Raw genomic sequence first — 11,875 nt, 5'->3', positions numbered from 1 at the left:
TTCTAGAGCTTCTTTTCTAGGGAACGCAGCCCTACAAACGCCTTGATTTTTAGCCCAGGGAGAAAGCATGGTGGACTTCTAACCTACAGAACTGTTAAGATAATAAATTTATGTTATATTAACCTGCCCAAGTTTTGGTAATTTGTTAGAGGAGCAGTAGGAGACAAGTCCACTCCAAGAAGTCTTCCTTTTCTGCATACTTCAGGTGCTGGGTGTCATGCTCAAGGCTGAAACCCACCGTCCCCACCAACCCTCCTCACTATCAAAGCCTGCCCTTGGGAAGGATATGAAGATGACCTTGTGAATTGTACCATTCTAGACAGGGCTGATGGAAACTGTCCAAGCCAAGCTCCTCATCTTCGAGAAGTGCAATGACTTGTCCAAGGTCACACACACAGCAGCGTGGCAGTGTTAGGGCAAGACTCAAATCTACAACCCCTGCCTTCCACTTTTTGCAGCTTACAAAGGAACCCTAATTCAAAAACATCAGCATTATTTTGGGGGGGGGGCGGATCAGTGCTCTGAGATTTAGCTATTGTCCATATCAGAATTTCCAGATCTAGCAAACAGATTGGATCCTTGCAAATCACACTAAATAGTCTATTAAAAAACCCGTGACTATTGGAATTCGCCTACCCACCACCATCCTGTTCACTCATTTGTTCAACAAATAGTATACAATTTGCCAGATACTGTGCTAAGTCCCGAGAATTGAAAATGAGTAAAAACATAGTCTGCACCCATCATAAACTCATGGTTTAGTGGGACAGGGGGAAGGTCAGGGGTGGGGTGAACAGGTAAATAGGAACTACAATGCCTTGTGATAAGTGATAAGATAAGGCGATAAGCAGTGATACGATAAGGCGAAGAAGGCTAGGCACACTAGAAAAAGGGGCTTCAGTCAAGTTTGAGGCTTCTGGTGAAGGCAATACTTTGGCCTTGGCTGGGTTTTGAAGCAGGAATAGGAGTTGCAGAGAAGCAAAGAGCATTTTAGCCTGGAGGGATGGTAGGATTGGATGGGTCATGTTAGATAAGCAAATCATAGAGGTCTCCTATTCTCTACCAAAGTCCCAAAGTCAGCTCAAAGAGTTGTCTGATAATCCATTAGATTCCAGAATGTTTAGCTTCACTTGTTTTTGTTTGTTTGTTTGTTTGTTTGTTTGTTTGTTTCAACTTCTCTTGTGAATGAGGGCCCAGCCTTGGATGGTCAGTGTGCAGCATGCAGGAGGGGAAGGAAGTTTTACACAGGGGTATGGATTCTGACTCCACTCCTTCCCAGCTGTCTTGACACAGGGCATCCCTTTGTGCCTTAGTTTTCTTGTCTCCAAAATGGGAAAGCAAATTCCTTCTTTGCATGGGGGATGTGAAGACTAGAGGCAATGGAGTGTTATGTAAATGGCAGCCGTTATTATGAGGCCTGAAGATAGAGCTCAGATGCTCTCCCCTCTGTCTCTGTCCAACGTTTTGGGAAGCATTGTGTTGCTCTGCATTTCTTTCTAGTCTGCAGGTAATTCTGAGTCCAGGGGGTTCTCACAGCCGGTCTATAGCAGGTTGGGGGAGGAGGTCCTAGAGTGGTCTGGCTTTAGCTAGAATAACAGAGTCTACCATTAACCTTACAGCTGGTAGGGTCATCTTTCTGCAGTGGAAGGCTGGCTGTACCTACACTCCGCAGAAGGCCTTACCTTCCTGGTGCCCGATTCCCTCTCTAGCATGACCTGCTACTCCTCCACCTCGGACACCTAGTGCTTTAGCTGCTCTTTACTTCCTGTGGTGGATGGATCTGCTCTGGTGGTTATATTGCCTGGAATGTCCTTGCCCTACCTTGTCCGGCACATTCCCATCACCTTTAAAACTCAGCTTACACATCCCTCTGTGAAACCTTCCCTCACTTCTCCATGAATCAGCCCTGTTCTCCTCTGGGCTACCATAGTGTCTTGTACATATGTCTTAATTCATTGTGCACATTACACTAAATTAACTATTTATTCGTCTACCTCCCCTGTCAGACTGGGTGCTCCTTGAGAAAAATGTGGTGAATTATTCATCTCTGTATTTCTAGCACATAGTAGAGACTCAACACCTGTTTGTCGAATGACCGATTGACTGAATGAAAGGCAGAAAGGTTTTCAGAATTTTCCAGGAGCTAACTCTTATAAAAAGGCAGATTGGGAGTCCTAGAAGTAATTACCCTTTCACATTCTGTAACGGATTGGTGCTAGCTGGGGAATGACAGTATGTCCAAAAGGTAATGAGTTAAAACCTTGCTTTGGCATGTTCCCTTTCAGAAATGAGAGCAGTCTTCAGGTGACTTAGAAAACAGGATTTAGTAAAAGTGTAAGAAAATATATACAATTAGACTCAATCAATAATGTTGTCCCTGACTAATGTCTACATTTAAGGGAGCTTAATTAAATTATGAAAAAGGCCTTTCTGATTCAACTGTCATTCTGGCTTATCATATATGTATACAAACTGTTCATAGGGCTTTCTTTCAAGATTTCGAGACTCTCAACCAACTCAAAGATACAGAGAAGTATCAATACACCGCTCAAGAGGGGAGAGGCTGGTAGGTGAGTTTGAGAAAGCAGGGAAGCCAAAACAATTTGTCTAGGTACGTCGACAGAAACAGAAAGTCTGCAGAATGCTTTTTCTCTCTCCTCATTCCTTCGTTCAGAAAATATTAATTCAGCACCTACCATATGCCAGGGACTGCACTAGGTGCTAGCACTTGACTGCAGTGGAAGAGAAAGACATCAAACACAAATATATATATATATGTATATATGTACATATATATACGTATATATGTACATATATATACGTATATATGTATATACGTATACAAATATATATATATGTGTATATATATATTTACACATATATATATTTATTTACACACATATATATATTTACACATATATATATATTTATTTACACATATATATATTTACACATATATATGTGTATATATATATATTTGTATACGTATAATGCTCCTCTCTGACCCCCACCCAAGCCCAGAATGCCCTTTCTTATTTTGTTTATGTAAATTCAACATCCTCGCAATAAACAAGAAGTACGGAGTAATATAAAATATGTGTTAAGTCTACGATGTGTCAGACGTGGTGCCAGGTACTAGGGACACAGAAATACCTTCAAAGAGCTTCTGGCTTTACAGGGAGAAACAGACACGTGAGCAATAAAACTAATAATGTAGTAAGAAAAGCGTAGTGATAGCGCCAAGGGTAGATGCTGCCGGAAGAACACAGAGCGATGGAACTTCCTTTCTCTCTCTCCTCCCACAGGCAAAAAGGCTGGGGAGGGGACTGGTGGGCGTTGAATAATATCATCAACAAGTTTTCTTAAGGAGAGCCAGCTCTGGATGGAATCTGTACTTCTGCCTACCTTCTGTCCTGCACAAGCAGAGGAAGGGTGAGGCCGGCAGACAGGATCATCCCTCCTGGGAGGATGGGCGAGAAATAAAAACTGCCATAGCCAGGAGCTCCCAGACAGGGCAGAGGGGCTGCCCAGAGCCAGTGGTCCTGAAAGCTGCATTCAGGGGCTAAGCCCTACAAGAGTGGCCAAGAGTCCACCGGCACTGGCTCTATCACGCGTGGCCTTTCCAAGGTGCCCCGGGGCAGAAGGGACTGATGTCAAAGGCAGCGGCCGAACCAGTACCAGCCAGGGGATGCTCAGCTAAAATCTCACACTTGAAATATATTGAAGTTCACTGATTGTATTTAAAGCATTCTGAACATTTCTGAAATAAAGGGCCCCTTATATAAAATAAGTACTGAAATACCCGTAGTATCATTTTGCTTTGGGGCTGTAATCGTTAGCCAGAGTTCACAACGAGCAATCCCAGGATGAATTTGGATTGCAGGCGCATTTTGCTGCTCAGGCATGTTTTAAAATTTTAGAATAAAAACGCCTTTATGGGTGGGGCGGGCTTTCTCTGCTCGCCCGCAGTTCCGAATATGCCCTGTTGCCTGCTGCTGTATATATATGCTACCTGCCTGGTCCCAGAGGGCAGCTGAGGTTGTGACCTCTCAGCTAGGTTGACCTCTTCATTCTGTAGACTAGGAAGCTAACACTTGGAGGAAAGTGTGACTGGAATACATCAGAGCTAGGACTAGAATCTTGGGTCCCCTACCTCACCGGGCTCTTCCTCTGACAGGGGCTGCCTCTCAGAGAAGCCCTTTGGGAATATGGCGTGGCCAGGCTGTAGGAAGCAGCCATCACAAGCTGCCCTCTGCAAGAGAAAAATCTTCTCTTTAGTACCACCGATAAGTGCAGGCAGCAGGGTTTAGGAGGCGGGCACCTATGTCAAAGTCTCTGTAATCTATACCACTGTTTGGCCTTGCAACCTGAGATAAGTGACACACTACTTTGCATGGGGCGGGCACATGCCCTCTCTCCCTTTAGGGTGCCCGTGCAGGTGAAAGATAGCGGGGTGGCCATGGAATGCAACTCGGGGTAGGGTTTGGCTGGGAACACATCACTATGAAAACCCTCTGAGCCAGGGTCACTTTAGAATGCCTATTTGCAAACTCAGATGTGGATGGGTGGGGAAGATTATGCATTAGGGCTTATCTCTCCCTCTCAGCTGGGTTTCTGTTATTCCCAGGCGTGGAGGGGGCTGGCAAAGTCCCTGACCTACTCACTTGGCAGGTTTGATCTGCATGTGTGTATCTTTACCACTCTCAAGGAGGCGCTTGAGGGTGGGGTGGGGTGGGGGAGGTGGGGTGAATTTGATCAGAAGCCAGATAGGAAAAAGAAATCAAATCCATGAATCCAAACACAAATTTGCAAAATATAGAATGACTGGCTAGCTTTAAGTGTTTGGGCAAGCCAGGCCAACCAGTTTAGGAAGAATATGCTTCTGGGAGAAAGGCTGATAATCAGCCTTTTCCCCAATGCCAAAGCATGCTGTCGCCCTTGGGGATTTTAAATTCAACTGATATACAGTTCTCTCAATTGGCCCATTCACTGCCACTACCCATGGGTGGCATAAGGTTGTGAGTCCCTAAAATTGGGTACAAAAATCTAAAGATTTCCCACAGATGACGTGGGCAGCCTGAAGGGTGACAGGGAATCAGCCCATTTGCTGTCACTTTTCCCCCAGGGCCCCTGGCACACTGTCACCTATTTTGCAGAGGCCTTGTAAGTCACTGCTGGATCTTTCCCTTAGCCCTATCACCTGCATTTAGGGACATCTGGAGGGGATCCCTCCACCCCTGTAAAAAGGTCTTGAGTTCAGCACTCTCACCATTGTGCTAACTGATGGCCTCTGAGGGCAGCCTCTTTTGTAAGAGCCCCGGTTGTGGAATCTGGAGACCTGGATTCTATTCTAGCGGCACCTCGCTTTCTCTACAGAGAGGTCTCAAAATGTTCACTTTAGCAGATTAACACTGGACTTTATCACTTCAGAAAAAGGTAAAGAACTCTTATCCTAGACTATGACATTCTTACGGGAAGAAATGATGACTTACGTGTATATCTTTGTTTCGTAGGACCTATGCAGTGCTCAACACATGGTTGGTACATGGCAAGAATTCTAAATAAAATTATACAGTGTCAGTTATAGGCTATAACGTCATTACATCGTGATAATAGGAAAAACGAGGTGTGCGCTTCACCCACAAAGAGCTTAAAATTTCATAAGGGAAAAGATGCAAATGAGGATTTCCATACAGGGAGAAGAAGGGAAGATCATCTTCTGTTGAATGGAAGAGCATGAGCAAAGGTATGCAGACAGACAACTTCTCCTGCCCCCGCCCCACTTCACGGACATCACTGGCTCACTTGTAGAGAAACAGCACGCATCTTGCACTTGAGTTTCCTGTCTCCCAGCAGAACTAGGTTGGGCCAGTTCATAGGTGACGTGTCTCATATACCTGGGCTCAGGCCCATTTGCTCAGCCACTTGACCTGCTCCTGGTGATCACGTTCACTTTGAGAAAAAGTTTTTCAGATGTCTTTTAGAGTTCATTTTTAAAAGATGGTCCACCTGGTACCTGCTCCTCGGCGCTGGATGGAGGCCAGAGGGTGACAGCAGCATGAACTCGCTGTGGATAACAAGTCCTCTGTTATGACTGGGAGCGCTTGCAATGCTATAAATAACTCTATCAATATTGTGATAATGGCACTTTAAAGAGGTCTATTTTACAAGTGCTGAATGTAAGAGAGACCACAGCTGCGCTCATTAATTCTGAAGTGTGCCTCCCTCTATGTACGACTTGCAGGTGTAACAATAGGAGTGTTGACTCAGTGGAAGTCTAGATAATGTTTAGATTAAAAAAAAGGTTAGAGTAACGTTGTTAGTTTTTCCATTGTGTTTGGCATAATGAAAACAAATTATATGAGCTTAATTGGAAGTGGGGGGGGAAGGGCAAAACATAACTTTGGTACAGATTTCAGATGTTCACAAATAGCTCCTCCCCCTCAAGAGCAAGGATCGTAATTGACAGCAGTAGATCTTTTGATAATTAATTGCAGTAAATTATCACTTGGCACAAAGAAGGCATAATTGTAATTAATTTGCAACCTTCCCAGCATAACACTGAATTAGAAATGGCACCGCCGTCATTTTTCCAACGGAGGAAATTGAGGGTAAGAGAACAGTGTACCCTCTTCCTTTGATGTGCATTCAGAGTTTTGAGGCCAGCCCTGGTTGTAATTTTTCTGGTATGATCGTGACATCTCTGTGACTCTCTTGGGTTAGGAGTGTTTAATTTAGATTGTGACTGTTGGCTGTGGGCTGTGATAGTTAGCAAGAGGGATCCCCTGCTGACTTCTGCCATGGCCTCTCATCACTTAAGCCTCCAGTCAGTCACTTAACCTCAGCGTATTTCTGTATCCATCCCATTCGCCAGGGTGCTGAAAGACCTAATTAATTCAGATAATAGGCATTGTTTCGGTGCAAAATATTATATATGTAATTGAATGAATTAAGAAAGATTTTCCTTCAAAGTAGTTTCCCTCTTTTTCCAGTGCATCTTACTTTTGGGGGTGATGCAAGATCATTGTTAAGAATCTTTGCCATGGTGCAATTTTATAGTGATTGCCACAGATCAAGGTTCAATCTAATTGCTCAACAATTAATTAGAAACAGAAATGAGGAATACAAACTAGTTTCACCGGATTCTAGAGAACTGTTTCTATTTCATCAGAATGCCTGGGAGAACAAATCATTAAGCCATAAAAGAGTACATCTGGGTTAGAATTAAAGTCAAGTGGATTCATTAAACCAAATGATGGCCCAGAGATTACTGCCTTGGTATGCCACACTGTTGACTAAGGCTGCAAGGGGTCATGGAACTTTCCTTCTTTTGCTACAAGATGTCCATTTGAGAGAATGAGGAGAATCATACTTCTGACAATAAGGGCAAGGAATCACTTTGCCTAGTGGCTGGTCATAAAAAAAAAAGATATAGATCATGGCCCTATTTCAAGCAGAACTGTATAACAAAAATAAGCTTTATTAAATTATTGTGGACACTCTTCAAAGTTCTTCTTAGCCCCATTGTTATAAACGTTGAAATAAGGTGAATTTATAGCTAGAGTCCTTCACCATTGCTGCCCTGCCAATGAACTCAGGTTTGACCTATATGTAACACCTTCTCTGGGGGTTAACAAATCATTCAATCTTCATGCAACTTTACTTTCTCAAAAAGCAATGCCTTAAGTAACCCCTGCTACCCTGTACCCTGCCAATAACTTCCTCCAGTTGGGTTGAATTAGTCATGATAGTTTTACTGTGTGAGCTAATATTCACAAGTGTCGGAGTTCAAACCACCCAACATATTTCACAGGAGACTTCAAATTGAACTCAAACCTTAGTCCTAGCTGCCAAAGGTCCTAATGTTTATTTTACTGAACTCCCTATAGGGAGACCTAAAGCGCCTAACGAGGACACAGAGACACCACCTACGAGTGCTGTGTTTTGTGCCCATGAACCTGGGCTGTGGGAATCTTCACTGGGGACAGAACTCCAATTTTCTGATCTAAAACTGAGGCATGGTTTCCATGGAGCAAATGGAGGGAGAAATTTTCTGACAGGCTCTTATTTGAAAAAGGAAGTAGACTTAATCTGTATATCCTCAGAGGAGAAGAACTAAGGTTCATGAATGGATGGTTCCGAGAGGTGGGTTTTGGCTTCAGGAAGAAGCATGTTAACATCTGCGGTTGTCTGAGAGGCGAAAAGACCCCTGTCCCCAGGAGGAGCTGTAGTAGAGAGTGGAGATCAGTGGGCACAGAGCATAAAAGAGATTGAGGCATGGGGCTTGAGAGAGGAAGATAAAGGCTTCAGACTACATGCTCTTAAAAGCCTCTTCTAGGGGTGACTGGTGGCTCAGTCAGTTAAGTGTCTGACTTTGGCTCAGGTGATGATCTCATAGTTTGTGAGTTCGAGCCCCACATCAGGCTCCCTGCTGTTAGCACAGAGCCCACTTCAGGTCCTGTCTCCCTCTCTCTCTCTGCCCCTCCCTCATGCGTGCTCTCTCTCTCTCTCTCTCAAAAACATATTAACAGTAAAAAAAAAAAAAAAAAAAAAGACTTGTATTAGAAACTTAGTATGGGTGTTGGGTTTCATGACATATGAAGGACAACAATGAAGCCCAGTCATCTACCCTTGGCTGTGGAAGGTGGGGGGGCAGGTGGCTCTTAGTGGGTGAAGCTCTACCTTGATGCCGAGGGCCTTCTGAATTCGTCTCCAGTCCTTTGGGAAGAATCATTAACAGACGAATGGTTAAACTGAAGGTCACTCATTTATTCTTTTAGTCATTTATTCATGCAACGAACATTTCTGCCGCATCCGCTGTGCCAAGCCCTCGTGTCCTGCTGCTCTGGAATTATTCAGGGATCACCCCTGCTCTGGCACTTTCCTTGCTCAGCCCGGACCAGGGTGCCCTAAATCTTTGGTATTTTGCTTTCTCATTTTCACTAGTGTCCAAATGAAGGAAAATACACTAGCTGTTGAGGAAAAAAAAAAAAATGAGAAGCCAACTTTCTGAATCCTATGTAAAGTTTAGCTTGGTCATGAGATTGGGGTCCGGCTTCCACCTGCCTCCCTCACCAAACTCATCTCATGACTCTCTCCGCTGTTCTTTCCCTCCAGCTTCACTGGCCTTCTTCCCCCCCCGCCCCCCACTTGTGTAAATACTCCAGCTTTGTCCTGTGGTGGGGTGTCTACTCCTGCTGTACCCTTGGCCTTCCCTGCATCCCTGGATCCTTTACTTCTCCATTATAACTTCCTCCGGGAAGTCTTCCCTGCCCCACCAATCCAGAGCAGCCCCTCCCACCACCGGGACATCCTCCAGGCATCCCACAGTTTTCTTTAATAACACCTAATAATAGTTTGAAAACATTTGAATTCAGTAAAAAAAAATTGAAACATGATTTCATTGTTTATAGAACTCCTGAAACATCATTTGAACCACAGTTTGAGGTTCAGTGGTATAAAAGATTGGATTAATATCCATAGCACCTCTGGGAAGATGTCAACAAATTTGTTAACAAATAATAATACAGTAGAATAATAATAAGATCTTAAACTATGTAACTGTCATGGCTTACATGTATTTTTTTTTTTTTTTTAGAAATGTTTATTTTTGAGGGGGGGGCAGAGAGAGAGAGAGAGAGAGAGAGAGAGAGAGTATGTGTGAGCAGGGGTAGGGGCAGAGAGAGAGGGAGAGAGAGAGAATCCCAAACAGGCTTCATGCTGTCAGCACAGAGCCCACGTGGGGCTCAATCTCACGAATCGTGAGATCAGGACCGGAGCCGAAACCAAGAGTCCGATGCTTACCCGACTGAGCCACCAGGGTAAGCCACCAGTTTGCATGCATTTTAACGCATATTCCTCTTCTGTTCCTCAAAATGAACAAGTACAGAGGCACTTATATGTCTCCCATTTCACAGGTAAGTTGTCAGAGGCTGCACAGCTTGTGAGTGGGGAAAGGGCTGAGAAATCATACCTCGTTCCGTTCACAATGGCAGTCTCCTCCTTCAGTGTGTTTTACATTTAAGTCAAGGTACCCACATCCAAGCACTTAGATGGGCACTGTGTTTTTTTTTTTTCCTCTTCTTTCATTCAAAGTTGCCCAGACTCCAGTCTCCTGGGGTGTAACCAGGCCCAGTTGGGGCAAAGGAGAACTGGGATTCGCCCTGTGGCTGGTCTATTTTCGAGTAAGCATATTTCCATAGTCTGCTGGAACTGGAAGGGGATTATGTTGTCCAGTGATACTTTGAGCTGTGCTGTGTGGAGCTTTACAGCCAGCACTGCCCCACGGCCCAGCTCCGGGGGCGGGGGGCAACTGGCACGTGGCAATCTATGGGAACGGTGCCCTGTGCGTCTGTGGGTGACTTAGGGACTGCCATGGCCACCTTCGCTTTCTTCCAGCCAAATACACTTTGATCTGTTCTGTATACTGAGCTTCTGAATAAGATTTTACTTGAAGGAACAGTTCTGCTCCTTAAGAAAGAAAGCACTTGGAACCTCATTACTAAATAATATACCAGCTGAGGCTTGGGTAGCCGAATGCCCTACTCATGGTCACACAGTCAGAGAGGGGCAGAATGGAGGCCTGAAACCAAACCTCTGGGTTCAAGGCTAGCACGGTGGCCTCTGCCCTGGGCTACCTGTCTAGAGATGAGGCAGATTAGAGGGACGTCGTCTTGCGAATGAACCTGGGTTGCCTATTGGAAGAAACCTCATGATGCAGAGGGGTAAAGGTTGCAAAGCTTCAAACTAGCCACACGCTGGGGCCCTGACTGCCTTGGTTAGGCAGGCTCAGTCCTTGGATGGGTTCTGAAAATATGCATCTCCCCTCCCCTTATCCCAGCCACCTGCTACCCCTCTCCACCTCCACCCTGACGTCTCCTCCTCAGGGAAGGCTTTTCTGTTCAACTTTGAGAACACTGGAGAGCAACACTAAGGTCCTTTCTCTGTTTCCCGAAATCGCTGGGTGTGCCAATTCCCCCTTATCCTCTGGATGGACCTGACTTAGACCTCACACTCAGCCGCGGCCTGCATTTGTAGCTAGGACTTTTCAATAGCTCTGAGGATCTTTTTCAAAGGATGAGAGTGTTTGTTATTGCCATTGTTCTTGGTCACAAGTCATAGCAAAAAGGTGAAATATTTTGAAAGCCTGTTTTCTGCTTTTTGCTTTGAAGTGAGACAATCCTGCCCTGATCTCATGACTTCACTAATCACAAATGGCCCTGTCAGCACTTGGTGGTGGTGGTGGGGGGGGGGGGGAGGGTTGGGCTGAAGAAGGATTCCTGGTAGTATTCAAACCCAGGCAAGCACAAATATACTAAATAGAAAGAAAGACCATTACTCTGAATGCGTCTAGTTTGCAGTCAGAGTCAGCAAATGTTACCAGCTTGAATTAATGACTATTACTTTGTCCTAACTCACCAAGTCCACTGACAGGTGCCGGCAAAACCTGTGTTTCTACAGTGTTATATGCTACGGCTAGCGGATAAATAAATTGGACATCAGATGGTGTCTTCCCACCCACTAAAATGGAAATAGACAGACTCAAACACCCGTTTCATGGAGTTGGTGAGTACGAAACCCTCCCCAAGATGCCGGGGCCTTGCTGGAGCCTTCTGTTCTTGTGGTCAACTCTGGCTTTGAGCTTTAATGTAATTACCTCTGTCTATGGATTTTCTCACTACCTGGCTTATGTGTCTGCTTCCCCAGCATACCAACTAAGATGTGAACTCAGCAATTTCTCCTGACTTCTGCCAGGAAAGCCACCCACACACAGCAAGGCTTTGGGGTATATAGGAAGCTTTCCTGGAAGTGGGGAAATGGGAGGAATCTTCGTTGCAGCAACACAGATAACTTAAAACTTTCCTGTGAAGGGTTT

This window comes from Felis catus, chromosome C1, assembly GCF_018350175.1.
Source record: "Felis catus isolate Fca126 chromosome C1, F.catus_Fca126_mat1.0, whole genome shotgun sequence".
Lineage (NCBI taxonomy): Eukaryota > Metazoa > Chordata > Mammalia > Carnivora > Felidae > Felis > Felis catus.
The sequence above is the reverse complement of the archived record's forward strand: the minus strand, read 5'-3'. Positions refer to the sequence as shown.